General features: G+C 31.9%; 1 pseudogene; it reads right to left on the reverse strand.

Moving 5' to 3' along the window:
- Positions 1–18,771, reverse strand: part of LOC139501358 (uncharacterized) — a 56,763-nt pseudogene that overhangs the window by 9,476 nt on the left and 28,516 nt on the right.

An 18,771-nucleotide genomic window follows, 5' to 3' on the forward strand; every position in this document is an offset into this window, starting at 1 on the left:
TTATATGTTTATGAATATATGAGGCAGAAGATAAAACAAAATAAATAACTTTTAAAGCGTGCAATTCCATCTCAGTTTGGTTATATTTCCCATATGGCAATTAAATAAACCTAAGTGCCCACATTGATATATATTTACAACAGCTATCACTATACCTTTAAAACTATGGAGTTGTCAAATGATTGAATTATTTGGAACATATATAAAAATATCTGAGAGAAAATCAAAACAATGAAATACAAAAACAAGTCTATAAATATTTGACAATTGCAAAAACCATTCGTGTGATACAACTCCTTATTTTGGCATTATACACTTACAGGTATGAAGACAGTGTATCTATAGCTAGATAAAAAGTTTAATTCCTAATTTTCTCACGTGGAAAGTTTATATACCAAGTCATTAGTGTTGTATTTGTTAGCAATTCGTTTGATTTATTGAAGCTTTTGATTTTTTCATTTGATTAGGGACTTTCCGGTCTCAATTTTCCTCGGGGTTCGGTATTTTCTTTCTTTAACATTTAGTGCAAACTATATAAATGTAGCTTAAATGTGTGCCTAATTATGTAATGAATCATGTCATACGTCTAATATGTGTTTTGATAATGAATACGACAATTATAATTTGAAATATGATCATATGTAACACATAGAAAACGTACATGATTAACAATAGCAGACATACAATAAATATTTCATTGGTAAAAATGTTATTAAAAGTATTACGATAACGCTTTTTTCTGAAGTCTTTCAAGGTACTTCAAAATGTATAAATATATAGAATTAAAAATGTATTGACTAAATTTGTATTACCTGATTCGTGGTTTTGTCGAGTAACAAATGCAAACATAGCAGGACTTGAACTGCTGACAAAATTTGTGTCGTTTCCATACTTTGTGTACATAAGAAACCAATATGAGGTCAAAGATGATAATCCTGTAAGGTCAAAGGTTGTCGCATCTTTGTGAACTTTGAACTCTTTTGTCTTATTGTCAGGTCTGTATAAAATAATGACTATTCCGGCTCGTTCATAACACGTTTTAGCCTGGATCCACTTTACACTTACACTTGAGGATGTTTTTCTTACCACCGTAATATTTGATGGGCTGTAGTCTGCAATGACATACATTAAGATGATAATGAAGACTGTCAACTTTGGTTTGAAAAACATTTTTTAAATTTTTTATTTTATTTTAAATGAAATAACTTAAGTTAGTGTAGTTGAAAAATCTTAATCAGATCAAGATGTGTCCTAGACAGCAATCCTGCAAAGTTCAAACGAATTGAAACATTTTAAATTTGTCATTCGATCAAGAATGGATTCATAAGATGATATAGTTAGGCAATATTAATTGTTACACATATTTAGTATTAATGCAATTTCAGAGAAAAATCACTATAGTACACATTATTAAAAGTGCACAAACTGAGGTACTTGAATTATTAAATGTATATATCCAAGAACGTCTATATTTAGTTGCAACAATGTTTTCGGGATATTCTTAGTCCTAATCTTTGTGTCGCTGTATAATTTGATAAACATATTCACTCAATTGTGTGAGCCATGTAGTCGGGAATGATTTATATGCACATGTATATTTATTTGGCTGAGGAGAAAATATTGATGTTGGTCTGTATCTGGCTATGCAGTTCTAATGACCATTCAGTTGTGTAGTGGTGCAATTTAATATCAGAGACTCGTTTACTAACATTATTATATTGTGAGATGATCGTTGTTAGTATATTGATTGTGGATGAAAGTACGCTATTTGATAAATGTATCCATTCGCAAGTCTATATCTTCGATGAACTTGAAATAATGTAGAGGTTTTGCTATACTTGCATAGCAATGAGCTACATGTGGCATCAAACCTAAATACAGTTATTACTACTAAATTGGGGAAGCATTGCGCTTCACTAACAAAACAAAAAGCAAAGACTAATATTGTGAGAGTGTCTGACTCCTACAATTAAATATATATATAGATTATTATTCAATCCAAAATTTCCGGTATAAATAGTTTCACTTCACAAGTTCTTTCATGTTTTTTAACAATCTTCAGGTGAAACTATACAACGTAACTATGCAAATATATATATATATATATATGCATAAAGACAATTTGTAAAGAGGAACGTAATGCCAATAAAACAATGAAATGTAAAAAAAAATACATGAACTACATGTATAAAGCTCTAAATTTGATTAACATGTATTAAGTGCTAGTTAAATAAGATCGAAAACTACGAATTTTATCGTGTAAAAGTTCACAATCAGCAAATAAGAACATTGCAGTGAAAATTTTGCTCGATTTGCCATAAAGAGCTTACGAATTTTTACATTTTTCAAATTTTATTGATAAAAACATGCTATAGAACTACAAATTGTACATGTTCATGCGCATATATAACACATTTATGTTTCCATCGTTTTCAAGAGAGGGACGAAAGATACCAGAGGGACAGTCAAACTCATAAATTGACAATAAACTGACAACGCCTTTGCTAAAAATGAAAAGGACAAACAGACAAATAATAAGTTTTTTCAACTTACAATGCTGTATCCCGTGCAGTTGTTTAACCATACCAATCTACACAATATAATTAGACAAATGTTTTTATGAAATAACAGTCTGTCAAAATTAAGTTATAATTCGAACCCGGCACAAGTCTTACTTGACTATGTTCAAAGCTTAAATGCCGAATATTGGCGGTTGTCTTCCGGTATTTTTTCTCAGTATTCCAATATACATTTGGCTCGTCGACAAAACCATTAAGGCTGAAAGTGGCGTTAAAATACAAATAACATATTAGATTTGCGGTATGAGTTTTACTCATTGTTGAAGGCCGAACAGTGATCTATAGTTGTAAATTTCTGTGTGATTTGGTCTCTTGTAGAGAGTCTTATTGGCAATTATAACAAATTTTATTTTATATATCTATAGTACATGTAACAATACCTAAAAATATGAACACATTGCCTAATAATGACATTTAAACTGATTTTGAGACATTGGTATACTATTACTGTAAGTAACTTTTTCTCTTTATTGTCATATTATAATGGTAAGTATGGCACGCCGTTATTATATTTATTCAATTTCGAGATATCTTATTTAGTTAAATAAGATATCTTATAAACTAATTGAGATATCTTATAAACTAATTGAGATATCTTGTAAACTTTTAGAGATATCTTATATATTAATTGAGATATCTGATTTATTAAATAAGATATCTTATATATTAAATAAGATATCTTATTAAAATGTTTATAAAGATATCTTATTAAATATATAAGATATCTTATTTAAAATATAAGATATCTCTATTAATTTATAAGATATCTTATTAACTATATAAGATATCTTTTATATAGTTTATAATAGAGATATCTTATTTACTTAATAAGATATCTTCATAAGTTAATAAGATATCTCTATACATTTATAAGATATCTGTATTATTTAATAAGATATCTCTATTAGTTTATAAGATATCTCTATTAATTAATAAGATATTGTAACGGATTTCGGCCTCGTTGTTCAACAGTTTTAGTCCCCTCCCCCTTTTCACTTTTATCAGATTAAATCTCTGTTTAACCGTATTGGATACTTATAAATTTTTGAATATGTTTCTTTTTATTAGAATAAGTTATCTTGGATATTTATTATGAACAGTAACTTGAGCAAAGATAAAAATAACGTCAAGTCCTCCCTGAAACTGAGTCGCCTTTCTATTTATTTTTGTACAGTGTAAATACAGAATTTCCTTATGCTGGACCTACCTTTATATATTTGTTGATGATTGTATTATGTTGTTTTAATCTCTATATATATTTATATTGAGTGAATTAGTTAACCTGGTCAAGTTTCTAGAGACTCAGAGTCTCTCTTTTTCCTTGTAATGTCCGCCATGTTTACTTGAGTCGCTTTACCGTAAACCGTCAAAGTGCACTGTCGTGAACGGCAATATTACGTTGAAATAGAGTCTTTCGAGTCGCTTTTGACGTCAATATGAAGTCTTTCAAGTCTTTTTGTTGTATATATACTGCACTACCATTGAACGCGTTAGTCGTGATCGGACTACCGTGGCAAAAGGTTGCTTACAATCACAAGCCTAATAATAAATCCTTTCTGCACTGTAACTTACAATTTGAGTCTTGCACTTTAAAAGGTTAGGAAATATTTTGTCAGAGTTTTACTTTATGTAAAACATAGCTTTATAAATTTATATTATAAGGGACTCTAGAGATTAGAGATCATTAGACGTACAAAAAGTTATATACTGAAAAGTACAGAAAAGTCAGAAAATATAAAATATTCCATATTTTATACAGAGACTCACCGACGCAGTCTCGAGTCTTAAGGTCGCTTTTAATAAGACGTCAATAGAGTTTTTCTTCAGAGAAAGTAACAGTTAAAGTTATTCTTGTATTATTTACTCGATATACCAACAGTATAGAAACTGCAATTATTAACGATTCTTTACATATATATTACGAATTCGAATATTCACAAAAAGTACAGTAAAACCCGGAGTCGCAACTTATACATTTGAGAAGTCGGCATCACTTATATAATTATAGAGATTTCTATAATTACTTGTTAATAAGATTGTTTATTTAATACATGTGTATATAGAACTTGACCAGAGTACTCACTAGCTTGCATACTATTTAAGTGTTATTTATTGTGTTGATCTAATGTAAAAAGATATACAATATTGAAATTGTTTGAATGACATATATATATAACTGATCATAGTAACACTTCATTAAATCATTAACTTGAAACGAATTATTTATTTCTGTCTTCTGAAACAACGCATCTTTAAATATACCTATTGGATTACAGGGTTGAGTTAACCCAAGGGAGCAGTCATTTGAAACAGTATTTATTGTGGAGAATTAGTTTGTCTGGCTAATTGTCTAGTTTTGTCAGTGGGTCAGAGTTTCACTTCAGGGTAACGAAAACGCTATAGCAACACCGAGCGAAAACGTTACATTTGGTGGCCAATGTGGGGAGTCCCAAATTCTAAGGGGCTCTCCGAACTAAGCTGAAGTGAAATTCATATAAATATTTAAATAAATATAATTAATTCCGTTTAATAAATAAATATGTCAAAAACAAATGTCAGACAACCCAGTTTTGTTGTTATAGAAGAAGATGAAAATAGTGCAAGTCCGTTTGGGGTTCGATCACGGCTCCCCGCAATGTCCGTGAACCTGGACTCAGATATGAACAGGAGTCTTATTGATTTGACACCATCAGGGGAGGTTCAAATGCGGGTAAATAGGGAAAAGCATGATGAATTCACTAGTCCACAAGCTCAAGCGGGAGCTACTGAAAAGTCTATGCAGACTTCAACAGAAAATATAGATGTACCTAAACTTAAACAAGAGTTAAATGAAATAAGGGAGAGGGAAAGCATGTTAATGGGTTTATTGGAGAGTCATTCAGGCGACGAGTGTCGCAAATCACGGGAATCCTATGGAGGGGGAGATAGTTTTTGTAATAAGGTTTTCCCTGGTCTCCTAAATGACAGGAGGCGGCAACAGGCAGATCTCCGCGGTCTAAGTAGTGACCAGTGCTATGGGCCCAGCACTAACTCTCTATGGCAGGCACCTCACAACATAAATGATGAGGGGTGCAGTACTGTCCGAGTGGACAGAAACGGGTGTGTAGACACCATGACTCCTCCTGTAAGAAGGGCTACTAATGCAGTAGCAGGGAATGGAAATTATAGTGAGAACTCCCATCCAATTTTTAATATAAATGATAACACAGTCAATAATTGTGTACCTCAAATAAATGAACCGTCAGTTCATTTCAAAAATAAGAAAACAATTACGTTTGACGGAACAGGTAGTTGGCAAGACTTTTTAGTTCAATTTGAACTAATATCTACTGTGAATAAGTGGGATAACGGCATGAAAGCCTATGAACTTGCAACTAGTTTACGTGGAGTTGCACAAGGAATAGTGACCGATATTGAGCCTGCTAAAAGGTTAAATTATGACTATCTTGTATCTGCTTTGACATCTCGTTTTGAGCCTGCAAATCAAGTAAATATGTACAAAGTACAAATGAATTCTATTTATAGAAAGCCTGGTCAAACTTTGCCAGAAATGGCACAAGAAATTCGTAGGGTAACTAGACAAGCTTACCCGACTGCACCTATTGAAATAAGGGATCAACTAGCCAAAGACTGTTTTGTTCGTGCAATAAATGATCCAAAAATACAATTATCAATATTTCAAAGAGAACCAAAAACAATTGATGATTGTGTAAGGTTTGGTCTTGAATATGAAGCTTTCACTGTTGATCAAAAGAGATTAAATAATGCAAAACCGGCAACACGCATGTTGTCCGAAAATGATGATTCTGCCGAATACGATGTAGTTACTCGCTTGGCCAAGATAAGTGAACAAATGGAGAAATTGACAAATAAAGAAAGTCAAAACTTTAGTAGGATGACGTGTTTTTATTGTGGGAATAAGGGTCACATTAAGAAAGAATGCAGAAAATTTGAATGGGACAAAAGACACAATTGTGTCAAAAGTAACAAATTTGTTCCAAATTATAATAATCAAAATTCACAGTCTAACAGTACAAATAACAGTTTTCAAAGACAGGGAAACTGGTAAATGCTGGGGATAAGGACCGTTCACCAGCAGTTGAAGAAAGGGACTCGAGGTCCATTAGTTTAATTAAGTCAAATAAACAAGACAGTTTGTTTGTTAAATGTTTTATTGTTGATGTTGTTGTTAATTGTTTAATTGATACAGGGTCCACAATTTGTGTAATACACCCTAGAAAGTTTGAAAAACTTTCAAATGAGTTTAAACCGGAAATTCAAAGAAATAACCAGCGGCTTTGTTTGGCCGATGGTAGTTTTGTAAATACAATGGGTCATGTAGATTTACCTATTACAATAGGAAATTATACCATTATTCAAAAATTTACTGTTGCAGAGATTGATGTGCCAGCAGTAATTGGTTACGATTTTTTACATAAAAATAACTGTACCATAGACATGGGCAAAGGGGTACTATTATTGAAGGACTCAAAAATAGATTGTATAAAAGAGAGTCAAATGAGTTCAACTTTTAAAATAAAACTTAGTGACAAACTTACTATTCCACCAAATACAGAAGTTATCATATCAGGAATTGTTGAAGGTGATTCAAGTAGTATAATGAATGCTATAGTTGAACCATTACCATCAAAACATACTGAGACTTTACTAGTTGCTAAAGCACTAGTGGACCCTAGTTGTGGTCAAGTACCTATACGAATGGTTAACTTAAGTAAATATGAACAAATAATGCAGCCTTTCACACATGTTGCCACATGTGAACTTATTGACACAGGTTCAGTCTCAAATGAACCAAGGTCAGAAAAACTCAGGCGGTTGAGTTCATCATCATGTGACGAAGTAAATGAATTACCGAGTCTTTTGCAAGATTTGAAATTAAGGAGTAGTGAACTTTTGAGTAAGGGTCAAATTGATCAGTTAGAGTCTCTTTTAAAAAGACACAATCAAACATTTTCTAAAAATAAAGATGATTTAGGAAGGGCTACTGCCATTAAACATAAAATTGACACTGGTAATGCCAAACCAGTAAAGCAACCCCCTAGGCGTTTACCTCTAACAAAAAGGGATGAAGTCGATAAAGAAATTCAACGTCTTTTGGACGGTAAAATAATTGAGCCTTCAAAAAGTCCCTGGGCATCTTGTATAGTGCCTGTGACTAAGAAAGATGGCTCCACGAGAATTTGTATAGATTTTAGACCCATAAATAGCCTTACAATTAAGGACTCATATCCATTATGCCGCATTGACGACTCTCTGGATGCTCTGAGAGGCTCTAAATGGCTGAGTGTACTTGATCTTTCAAGTGGATATTGGCAAGTTGAGATGGACGAAAATGATAAGGAGAAAACAGCTTTTACGAGTACAAAAGGGCTATTTCATTTTAATGTAATGCCTATGGGTCTGTGTAATGGGGTTGCCACTTTTCAACGCCTAATGGAGTATACTTTGGCTGGCCTTAATTGGCAGACATGTCTCATTTATATTGATGACATAATAGTGTTTTCAGATTCATTTGAATCTCATTTATCCAGACTAAGTGATGTATTAGATAGAATAGCACTACAAGGACTAAAAGTCTCACCTAAAAAATGTAGTTTGTTTCAGAAACAGGTTTCTTTCCTTGGACATATTGTCTCAAGTGAGGGTATAGCAACAGACCCTGATAAAATTGCTAGTGTAAAAACATGGCCATTGCCAAAATCAATGACAGATGTTCGAAGTTTTCTAGGAACATGTTCATATTACCGCAAATTTATTAAAAATTTTGCTGAAATTGCAAGACCACTTCATAAATTAACAGAGAAAAATTGTACTTTTAATTGGACCAATGAATGTAATGAAGCTTTTGAGAAACTTCAAATGACTTTAATGTCTGCACCAATTTTAGGCTACCCTGATATGACAAAACAATTCATACTAGATACGGATGCTAGTGGTTTCGGAATTGGTGCAGTCCTTTCTCAAATTCATGAAGGCAAAGAGGTTGTAGTAGCATATTACAGTAAATCCCTCAGTAAAGCGCAAAGACAATACTGTGTAACAAGACGAGAACTTTTGGCTGTAATATTAAGCATTAAACATTTTCATCACTATCTCTATGGTACACATTTTAAATACGAACAGATCATGGAGCTTTAACTTGGCTTCTCAGGTTCAAAAATCCTGAAGGTCAAATGGCCAGATGGCTTGAGACTTTAAACACATATAATTTTGAAATTCGTCACCGCCCTGGTAAACAACATGGTAATGCAGACGGTTTGTCTCGCAGACAATGTTTTCCATGTAGTCATTGTTCAAAACAGGATCAAAAAGAAATTGATAATTCCGATGAAACTTTTGAAACGGTTGATTTTTTAAGAATGGCTAAAGTACAGGACTCTCAAGAGGCCTCTTGTTCCAATAAAACAGACTCAGCTATGTGGTATGAGCATAAAACAAATGAAGAAATGTTTGAAGCTCAAAAGAGTGACAATGTGTTGTTCAATTTATTCTGTCTCAAGTCTGATAATGATAACAGACCTGAATGGGCCGATGTGGCTTTACACGATGTAAAACTTAAGAAATACTGGTCTCAGTGGGATCGCATTGTACTAATAAACAATGTGTTGTACCGAAAGTGGATAAACACTACCACTGAAGAAAGTAATTTACAATTCATAGTCCCTGAAATCTGGAAAGAAAATATTATGAAAATGTTACATGATGACATACAAGTTGGCCATTTTGGCATTCACAAAACTGTAGCCAGAGCACAGAATAGATTTTATTGGGTTAATCATAAAGATGAAATAACCAAATGGGTGCAAAACTGTATTGTTTGCAATTCACGCAAACAGCCCCCCAGAAAAGCTAAAAGCAAAATGAAACAATACAATGTGGGTGCTCCCATGGAAAGAGTTGCCTTGGATATAATAGGACCCTTACCGATTTCATATAAAAATAACAAATATGCTTTGATTGTAACAGATTATTTTACTAAATGGGTAGAAGGTTTTCCCATGCCAGATATGGAAACTACTACCATAGTTGATAACTTAGTTAACCATTTCTTCTGTAGATTTGGAATACCTTGTCAAATGCACTCAGATCAAGGGAGACAATTTGAGTCTGGTTTATTTAAGGAACTGTGTGCTAAGTTAAAAATTGACAAAACAAGGACTACATCATTTAGGCCACAAAGTAATGGTCTTGTGGAGCGTAACAATAGAACTCTTGAAAATACCATTAGTAAATACATCAGCAAAAATCAAAGGGATTGGGATGAGCAACTTCCCTGGGCTTTAATGGCTTACAACTCATCAGAACATGAAACGACTAAGTTTAGTCCTAGTATGCTTATGCTAGGCAGAGAACTACAATTGCCAGTTGATTTAATATATGGTCCCCACCCCCAAGAAATTGAATATCCCGACGAAACAGTATCACACAATGATTATGTTAAAAGTATGCAGGAAAGCATATGGAAAGTGTCTGCTAAAGCACGACAAAATATTTCTAAAAATAGTGATAAACAAAAACGTCAGTATGATGTTAAGGCACATGAGAACACATACAAGACAGGCGATGTAGTATGGCTTTATACTTTTAATCGAAAGCCAAAACTGAGTCCAAAGTTACAAAGGAATTGGGATGGGCCGTACTTTGTTATAGAAGTTATATCGGATTTGATATATAAAATTAAAAAGACAGCAACGTCTAAAATGCAAATTGTGCATCATGATAGGCTTAAACCATTCTTTGGTGATGTTCAAAACTGGGTCAACGAACAAGAAAATCAAAGAACTGACAATACTGTTAACACTGTGGTTGCCTCTGGAATCTGAAAAATAAATAAAATGTGTTTCAAATTCGTATTTGAAATTTGAAAGCTAGTAAATGTGTTTGAATAAATGAAGAACGCATTTTGTGTGTTCATATATATATATTAATCATAGCGAGGTTTATTGCTGTGTGTTAATAAAAAGTAATGTGTTTCATTTTTTTTTTTAAATAAAATGAAAAACAGAAATTTAAGTATAAATACTTACCAAAGTATGCAAGCAAAATTATGGGTACTGGTCAACTGTGCTGTATGTTGAAATTGAATATATTCTCAAAACAGTATTTTTATACTTCAGATGGTTTTCTTTTGCTTTCACTGTGGTGCTCAGTACAACCTAAGAAGCCAATTAACAAGACATGTAAGGGACAAACATCCTAAGAAGATGCTTCAGTGCAGATTTTGCTCTTACATGGTACCAACAAGTAAGAGGTTCCGCCTGAATGAGCATGAAAAGAATGTCCATAGACATATTCTGAATCCAAGAACCAACAACAGAGAACTTATTATCCCAGAAACTCCAACAAGAAAACCAGTGACAACCTCTAATTTTAATACAAGACAAAGTTGCACAGTCACTAGACCAAGAGAAGTAACACCACCAACAACACCTATATTAACAAGGTCTATTAAACCCATTTCTCCATTGTCAGAAATATCTCCTTGTAGCATTTCCTTGGGAATTGAGGATTACAGCTCCGTGTCACCTGTCAAGAAGAACTTAGTAGATCTTTTTGACTCTCCTACAAGACAGGCTGTGGAAGAGCCCAGAGAAGAAACTACTATTGTACCTGAGAAACCAACACCAGAACCCTCCATAGTTACTACTTTGAGGGATAGTAGGCATTTGGCTTTGCCAGCTATTGGAGATGAAGTCTGTCCTGAAGACAGATTTCAGGCTCCACCCTCCCGCTTCCAGTGTTCATATGAAGCTTCAAAGTGCATGCTAGTGGCCGAGAAGGCAAAGAAGACAGGGAAATATACAGGCAGTGTATTGCCAGTAGGTTATGGATGTGTGAAGAAGGAAGAAATATGTATTCTGCCAGATGGGACAGTTTACAAACTGTTTGCAACATGGGTACCAGATCCATCTTTCCAAATATTAAGGTCGAAGGACATACAGACAGACGAGCGTCAAGTGCAACAAACCAGTACACAAACAGAGGATAAGCGGGTTGTGCTTACAACAACAGCCACCCAGACGAGGAGAGTTATTAAGAAAGAGAGAGAGAAGTCCAAACAGAAGATTGTAGAGTGGTAATGGAAAAAGGCACAGAAGAAGAACTAGAGCTGGACATAGAGGAAGAATACATGGATTTTGACTTTTATCATTAGAACAGTTTTATATCCGTCAATTATAGGCTTTTAAGAAATTAGTTATTATGTAAAAATTTATATTTAAGGTAGAGTAATTAGGAAAATTTTTGGGTTGGGTAAAGTTTTTGATAGTTTGGGAAGGGATTGGTTATTACGAACATATATATTTATGAAACTTAGATGTTTCATTCCAGTTTAGAGTGTTGTGTGTTGAGAATATGCATAGTTGTATATAAAATGCATTTATTTATTGTATTTATTGAATCAATTTTGAAGAAATGTGTATTATAAAGGTATTATATTTATTAATGCTAAAAAAAAAAAAATATATATATATTTTAGTAAATCAACTTGTCCGAGGTCGGACAATTTTTTAAAGAAGGGGGCAATGTAACGGATTTCGGCCTCGTTGTTCAACAGTTTTAGTCCCCTCCCCCTTTTCACTTTTATCAGATTAAATCTCTGTTTAACCGTATTGGATACTTATAAATTTTTGAATATGTTTCTTTTTATTAGAATAAGTTATCTTGGATATTTATTATGAACAGTAACTTGAGCAAAGATAAAAATAACGTCAAGTCCTCCCTGAAACTGAGTCGCCTTTCTATTTATTTTTGTACAGTGTAAATACAGAATTTCCTTATGCTGGACCTACCTTTATATATTTGTTGATGATTGTATTATGTTGTTTTAATCTCTATATATATTTATATTGAGTGAATTAGTTAACCTGGTCAAGTTTCTAGAGACTCAGAGTCTCTCTTTTTCCTTGTAATGTCCGCCATGTTTACTTGAGTCGCTTTACCGTAAACCGTCAAAGTGCACTGTCGTGAACGGCAATATTACGTTGAAATAGAGTCTTTCGAGTCGCTTTTGACGTCAATATGAAGTCTTTCAAGTCTTTTTGTTGTATATATACTGCACTACCATTGAACGCGTTAGTCGTGATCGGACTACCGTGGCAAAAGGTTGCTTACAATCACAAGCCTAATAATAAATCCTTTCTGCACTGTAACTTACAATTTGAGTCTTGCACTTTAAAAGGTTAGGAAATATTTTGTCAGAGTTTTACTTTATGTAAAACATAGCTTTATAAATTTATATTATAAGGGACTCTAGAGATTAGTCAGAAAATATAAAATATTCCATATTTTATACAGAGACTCACCGACGCAGTCTCGAGTCTTAAGGTCGCTTTTAATAAGACGTCAATAGAGTTTTTCTTCAGAGAAAGTAACAGTTAAAGTTATTCTTGTATTATTTACTCGATATACCAACAGTATAGAAACTGCAATTATTAACGATTCTTTACATATATATTACGAATTCGAATATTCACAAAAAGTACAGTAAAACCCGGAGTCGCAACTTATACATTTGAGAAGTCGGCATCACTTATATAAATATAGAGATTTCTATAATTACTTGTTAATAAGATTGTTTATTTAATACATGTGTATATAGAACTTGACCAGAGTACTCACTAGCTTGCATACTATTTAAGTGTTATTTATTGTGTTGATCTAATGTAAAAAGATATACAATATTGAAATTGTTTGAATGACATATATATATAACTGATCATAGTAACACTTCATTAAATCATTAACTTGAAACGAATTATTTATTTCTGTCTTCTGAAACAACGCATCTTTAAATATACCTATTGGATTACAGGGTTGAGTTAACCCAAGGGAGCAGTCATTTGAAACAGTATTTATTGTGGAGAATTAGTTTGTCTGGCTAATTGTCTAGTTTTGTCAGTGGGTCAGAGTTTCACTTCAGGGTAACGAAAACGCTATAGCAACACCGAGCGAAAACGTTACAATATCTTATAAAGTTTGTATTTAAAAGAAATCTTTATAAAGAAGTAAGATATCTTATATACTTTATAAGATATCTTATTAATTAATAGAGATATCTCATTAACTTATAGAGATATCTTATAAACTAATAGAGATATCTTATACACTAATAAAGATATCTTATAAACTTTTAGAGATATCTTATTAACTTATAGAGATATCTTATAAACTAATAGAGATATCTTATAAACTTTAAGATATATCTTATTAACTTATAGAGATATCTTATTTAATTGGTTATAAAGATATCTCTATTAGTTTATAAGATATCTCTATTAATTAATAAGATATCTCTATTAATTAATAAGATATCTCTATTAATTTATAAGATATCTTATAAAGGATGTATTTAAAAGATATCTTTATAAAGAAGTAAGATATCTTATATACTTTATAAGATATCTTATTAAGTAAAAGAGATATCTTATTAACATATAGAGATATCTTATTAACTTATAGAGATATCTTATAAACTAATAGAGATATCTTATAAACTAATAGAGATATCTTATTTACTTTCAAATTAAATAAGATATCTCATAAAAATTAAAGATATCTTAATACTTAATAAGATATCTTGTTAAATAAATAAGATATCTTCAAATTTGAATAAATATAAAAACGGCGTGCCATAGGTAAGTGACTTTTAAATTTAAGTTGTCTAAATGTTTTATTTTACATGTGAAAAAAAAATCAGGAAGAAGTTTTATCTAATTATCAGATGAGTACTAAAAGGTTTAATCAATAATGTTCAATTTAGAATCTAATTAGTATTACTAGTAATAAGTTGTATCATTTTTGACAACAGAATGGTTTATGTATTTAAAAATTACATATTTTGTTTGAATTTGATTGATTGAAATTCAATGTCAAAAACTTCTTGAAATTAAAGTATATTATATATTGATTCAAACACTTTACTTACAGTTTTGTATATTTTAGACGATAACATTGCTGAGTTGTATACTGTAACTTCCAACAACAGTACAAAGTTGGCTACTTGTTTTATTGGAACTTTTAACCAGCAGTTGTTTATATCTAAAACTGTGTCTAACAGAAAGCATTCGCCCATTTTAACACACTTACAGTCACGTGGTATGAGTTCGCATTCTTCTTTGGACTGAAAGTTGGAAATTGGTTATGACAATTGAATTAAAAAAATATTCACTGTTGACTGAAATTAGTCGGCATTGATCTGTATACAACACATAAGACAGTGCAGATGTTTCTACTGCAACAAGTGTATACATATAAAGTTATATAGTTTTCATTTTTGACCGAACGTGAATATGCAACGTGACTTAGAGATAACAACGAATGCCAATATAATTACAATTATATTTTTACAGAAGTTCCCATGATGAATGTCAATAAAACAAAGTATTTAGTTAAGATTAAAAGTAGCAAGCAATATTATCATGATAATCATTATATATCATATTGACGCTTTGTCAAACTTTTATGTGAGCTTGCATTCGTTTTCACTGTACAAGACACACATTAAGAAGTTTCTTATTTCAAAAACAGTCTGTTTAAGGGAGTTCGCTTGTGATGTGTTGGGAAGTTTGTCTGAATTTTCGAATCCTCTGGTTTTATCCGTTTGAATGCCTTAATAAAATTTGCCCATTGACCCCCTTTTTTCTTTTATAAATCTCTTACATGTATAATGATAAGCCATCTGTAATAGTCTTATGAAATTTTTAATAGTTTTTGAGAACTTGAACTTGTCAATGATAAAGCTGTGAAAAGTCAAGCTAATATCTCGAAAAACAAGCACATTGACCTATATATATTTTTGTTTGCTCTTTTGATTCCTTAATTAATCACCTTTCAATATAAAACAGTATTTTGAAAAGTTAATTATTTTGAAACTCAGAAGCGAACTCCCTTAACAAAATATCTTGATAAATACTACCTAAAACAAGTCAAAAAACTTTATATATGAAATGAAAATATCAACACTTATGTAACTTCTCATGAATAACTATCTAAACATTAACTTGTAAAGGATAGAACATGTTACGCAAGGTAATACTAATGAGTACCTTTGATTCAATAAGGAAATCTTTCTTTGCCTTTTCTTCGCCAGTTCCATTTACAATAAATCTGAATGATATTTTTCTTACTCCACTGTGCTTCATCTTCTGCTGCAACACGTACTCTAAAAAAAGAACACATCAAAGGCCTGTAATTCTTAACAAAGAACAGGGCTTTACTTGTTTTGTATCAACTTATTATGCAACTTTTTTATATCATTTAAGAGTGTTTGCTGATTTTTCATGCTTTTTAGCCTATATTGTTAATTTTTAATTCTTTGTTTCAACATGTATTTTCGTATTGAACTTTTATTTTACGGTTGGCATTTTTTTATTTCGGTATTTGAATCTGACACGATGTATGTTTAATGTCTTTGTCATTGATTTGTTTTAATTACCATGTGAATGTACAGCGACTAAGAGTAATTTTTATTTCTTTAATAGGACGCTTTTTTTAATTTTCATTATTTTTATTATTATTATTATTATTTAAGTGAGGAGGTTTGATTCTAAAATGTCCAAGATTTCAAAGCATCTGTTGTGTTATTGTTCCGTAAGCGACTAAAATGTATTGCGTTTAATACAATACCAAAACATAAATATTACGCCAATATGAAAAAAAAATCGTGTTTTAAAGTATGAAAGAAATTTATTAAATTGTTCTAGTCAAGTTATGGTTAATTGTAATATGCTAAAATGTATTCTAGTCGGAAATAAACACATTTATTCTAAAAGCAGTTGTTGGCATGAGGGTTATGTTCTTCTCATATATTCTATGATGGTATAATACTAAACCTCTAATAGGTTAATTTGTCTTGATATTCTATGATGAAGACATAATCTTTCAATCAGTTTAATTGATGTCTGGAGCTAGCATGTCAGTAACTGCTAGTAGTCCTTTGTTGTTTAATGTTTCATTGCCATTTTGTTTAGTTTCTTTTGTTAATTATTCTGACTTGGACTTTTGAAGCTTTACTGTTTGTATTGTTGTGTGTTTGGTTTCCTTCATTGGCTAGAGGTATATAGGGGGCGGGGTTGAGATCTCAAGTTAACCCCCTCTCCCTTCCCGAGTTTTAGCGCCTGTCCCAAGTCAGGAGCCTCTGGTATTTGTAAGTTTTATATGATTTTTAATTTTAGTTTTTTGCTTGATTTCTGAGTTTAGTATGACGTCCATTTCCAATGAACTAGTATGCATTTTAGGGGCCAGCTGAATAACGCCTACGGGTGCGGGAGTTTCTCGCTGCATTGAAGACCCATTGGTGGCCTTCAGCTGTTGTTTTCTCTTTGGTCGGTTTGTTGTCTCTTTGACACATTATCCATTTCCATTCTCAATTTTATTTCAGTGTTGATTTCGATATATTCCAAAATATTTTTTTATTTATTCAGAAATAAGACAGCATTGTTTATTTCCTGATTAACCCATCAATATAAGAACCTGAATATCAGAAAACTAATGACAATGATGTTTAATTAACCCAATGTTAACGGAAGGGGAACGATAAATTATTTACATGATTTGAATTACAATCAAAAATTGTATGCGATAAAACGAAATTAGTTATGCATGTAATACAAACATACAATAGACAATTCATGATTTATAGTAATTAGGGTATTCATATTTCTAAATGTTAAATTTTAATGTATAAATAAACTCATTATAGATCCCAGGATTGAAATTTTATATTAATGTGTAAATTTCACAAATATTACTCCATACCTGCTTGAAAATGGGTATTCTCCATCATCAATGTTATACTCGACTTTTAAAGGGTGAACAGTGGGTGGACTCCTGTCAAAATGTACAACAATTGAATCCACTTTATTGTTTCCCATTATATCATGTGCACGAATCCAAAGTTGATAAGAATCTCCATCACGGATGTCTGTAAGTGGGAAAGTTTTATTGTCACTTAAAGGTACAACATCTTTCCAACCAGTCTTTGGGAATATCAAATGAGAAATAACGTGTCTTCCAACGGTTTCAAAACGAATAATGGATTTTATATTTGGTATTGACGATTTGTTTCTTACACCGTCAATATCATCAAACCTTGGCAGTATTTTCTTGTAGTTATGGCGCCTTCCTTGCTTTCCATCGCTTAAGCGTGGCTCGTAGTCAAGTATTTGTTCAAGGAAATGTCCTTTCTCATGCACGTCGTTCATGAAATGGCCTGTCCATGACACTTTAATTTTCGAGAACTGACTTGTTTGCCATGTAAAATTCGATGACGGTGATGCTGTGGTTACTACTATCAGATCTTCCGAGCTAGTTGATACGTTAGAACTTCTATCAAATATTGCTACTTGTCTTGCATATTTAGAATTGTTCGCTCTGTCATTTACTTCTAGAATGGCAGAGTATACACCGGGATCACGGGGTTCATACGACGGAAAGTGGATACTTCCGGTGGCATTCACTTCTTGTATAAACAAAGGTACTGGATTTATGGCAGATGTGATGAGAGGCTCTCTTAATCCATTTCTATCGTAGCTATACTCCATTTTCCAAACTTCAAATACATATTTTGACACTCCTGATAACTTATCTTTCCAGCCACTCCAAAATGGACTCAATTTAACCTGAAACAAATAGTTTTGTTGGTTATATTTACCACAAGTAATAAATAAGTAAAAACTGGCATGCGGGTCCGTGTATATCTGCGTCCATTCGTTTTTCGTTTTGAAATATCAAAAACAAAAAACAAAAAACGAAAGTGTTTTCATTTTTCGTTTCTGATTTCATAAAAACCAAAATGAAAAACGAAAGTGTTTTCATTTTTCGTTTTTGATTTCTTAAAAACCAAAACGAAAAACGAAAGTGTTTTTATTTTTCGTTTTTGATTTTTTTTAAATTAAAATGAAAAACAAAAGTTTTTTTTGTTTTTCGTTTTTGATTTCACAAACAAAAAACGAAAAACAAAAGTATTTTCATTTTTCAATTTTGATTTCTCAAAAACTAAAATCGAAAAATGAAAGTGTTTTCATTTTTCATTTTTGATTTCACAAAAACAAAAAACGAAAAACGAAAGTGTATTTATGTTATCTTTCCAACACAGTTTAATTGTCATTCAAAAAATGACAATGTTGTCATTTGTCATTCATTTAAAGGTCGTTAAAGTATACATGCACAG

Source organism: Mytilus edulis, chromosome 13, assembly GCF_963676685.1.
Source record: "Mytilus edulis chromosome 13, xbMytEdul2.2, whole genome shotgun sequence".
In the NCBI taxonomy this organism is placed as follows: Eukaryota; Metazoa; Mollusca; class Bivalvia; order Mytilida; family Mytilidae; genus Mytilus; species Mytilus edulis.